This window comes from Carya illinoinensis, chromosome 7, assembly GCF_018687715.1.
Source record: "Carya illinoinensis cultivar Pawnee chromosome 7, C.illinoinensisPawnee_v1, whole genome shotgun sequence".
Lineage (NCBI taxonomy): Eukaryota > Viridiplantae > Streptophyta > Magnoliopsida > Fagales > Juglandaceae > Carya > Carya illinoinensis.
The window spans coordinates 12,718,864-12,721,361 of NC_056758.1; the positions used below are offsets into that span (position 1 = coordinate 12,718,864).

Sequence of the window (2,498 nt, forward strand, 5' to 3'; positions counted from 1 at the left end):
ATTATGAATAAATACAAGCCCCTTCCCTCCACCCAAAAAAGTGTTGCAGTATGTTCTTCAGGCAGCTACAAACCTCGCTGCTATATTCTACTTTAATAATTTATTGTATTGTAATTTCTAAGATCATTTTCTTATGGTTTATTTTTTAAGTGTGCACATTTAACAAGTTAGTGACAGATGGGAACCCATATGACATATGGTTGGCTAGCATGAATGAAAATCTTCACTCTAGTTCATGCAACATGAAAAGCAGGTGGAGAAAGTAAAATAATTAAATATAAAATCTGGAGAAGATATTCATTTATATTGTTCGGTTATAAAAAGCAGGTGGAGATAGTTTAATCATGAGAAAGAGAGACTTTAATGTTATTTTTTTGTAGTGTTTTTCTGGTTTATATACACAAAAATAATCCTGACATCAATTCACATGTGGATGGGATGTACACATTTGGTATGAAACCCAATTAAAATTGGGGAGAGATTTATAATTTTTTGTACAAAGAATTCAAAAATATTGAATAGGAAATCAAAAATTCTTATATGCCATAATAGATTCACAAGACATTAAATTATTGTACCATTTTGAGTATTCCTTGTAAAAACTTATAAAGCTGTATAATAAAAAATTATAAAATTAGTCATTAGATTTTTACTCAACAAGTTCCTGTGTTTATAATTTTCATAGATGAGATTTACAGAAAAATTGAACAAAATATAATTTTTTACGACTTTATTAGAGCTACACTGGGCATGCTAAGGCCATACGGCCATGCCTTGTCAATAATCCCATTTGGTTTCTAACTTTTAAGAGAAAGTAATTAAAATAATTAAATACAAAATCTGGAGAATATCTTCATTTTTATCGTTTGGTTATAAATTAAGGCAAGTGGAGATACGGATAAATCTGTGGTTTGAAACTTCTTTTTGGCTCTATTTAAGGCCTCTAAGCACTTAGTAGCAGGCACAATTCACAGAGCTAAGCTCTCCACATACAAATTGTCTTCATGATTTGCCCCATTAAAAGCTAAGGCGTTGTATATTTTTCCCTTTGACATCTAAGCTACAAAATGGAGGAGAATTTAGAAATTCTCAAATTCTCAAACAGGAAGAGAATGAAATGTCAAGATCAGCGTATAAATGCTTCATGGTCACATCGAATCAATGGATTACCTGATAAATGTAATCCCTCTTTTACTCTCTCCACTCTTGTTACATTATTTTGTACATGCATGTTTCTATTAGCATAGATCTTTGTACATGCATGCTGATGACAAGATTATTTCACACTGTTTTTTTGATGCAGTTCCCTTAATATTTGGACCTCACATCAGGTTTAGCATGGGGAATTAAGTGGTTAGAAATGGGGAATCATGGTATTTTTCTTGCTCCATTTTTTATGTAAACTATTGCTGGGAATCTTACGATTTATTAATTAAAAATGTTCTTTCGTTATCTGTGTCTTTTTTGTGTTTGGCATTCGAAAGCCATTGTTTGCTGTTCTCCTTGTCATTAATTCTAAATCAATTGCACGCTTTTCACTCTGTGTTCATGAATTATGTAATGCATTATTATACATATAACTGGAACATGGCGCGTATGCTATTCCAGAGTATAATATCCTAATTAATATGCTTACATTACCTTTCCTTGTCTTCAATTTTGGGTTTATATATTAAGATCCATCCCTGTTTCCATCCAGCGGCCTTGGTTGATTAAGACCCATCCTTGTTTTCATCCTACTGGAGGAAGCGGAAAGCATAGGAGTATACCTTAAAGCGTTGATTCCTCAGCCTTCACAACAACATCAGAAAGGTTTGGGTGAGAATAGCTAGCTGCAGGCGCAACCCAACCATATAAACGGAGAGGTTTAGGCTATTTTGCATCAAATTTTGATCAATTGAAGAAAAACCAAGAAGATTCTTATGTTTAATTACACACTTCAAAAGGATGACAACTTCTTGTTGGACTGATGAAGTGGGTGAACAGAACACCATATATTTTACATGTTAGCTAGGTAGTTTTAATGACCATGCGCCTGATGAGTGATTTACAATATAATCATTTCTATATCATTGTAATGTGTACCTTTTATTTTTCTTATTGATTATGAGGAAGTAAACAATCTTGAACCGGATGTAAGATCTTTAGATCTTTTTTTTTAAAAAAATTTGCACTTCTTATATTAAAGCTTTTACATGGAGAGTAGATAAAATAGATCCAACTCAGTTACATGGAGAGCTCATATTTTCTTGCAACACATTTTTGTACTGATCTTTTAACAACAATAATTAGCATATATAGTAGAGTCAGTCAGATATGGTTCCACTAAACTCTAATTTTATTTAGTTTAACAACAAAATTGATCATCTCTCTCTCTCTCTCTCTCTCTCTCTCTCTCTCTCTCTATATATATATATATATATATATATTTTGATAGAAAATGATAATTTCATTCATCAAATGGAAACACAATTATAGACAATTGTCAAGCCATAAGA

At 31.9% G+C, this 2,498-nt stretch overlaps 1 long non-coding RNA gene across 1 annotated transcript; it reads left to right on the forward strand.

Annotated features, from left to right (window-relative positions):
• The first annotated feature begins 1,003 nt into the window (after nucleotides 1-1,003).
• LOC122315230 lies at nucleotides 1,004-2,134 on the forward strand. Its single transcript, XR_006243970.1, has 3 exons — nucleotides 1,004-1,179; nucleotides 1,304-1,373; nucleotides 1,700-2,134. It is a non-coding gene; the product is annotated as an uncharacterized LOC122315230 (long non-coding RNA).
• The last annotated feature ends 364 nt before the right edge of the window (nucleotides 2,135-2,498 follow it).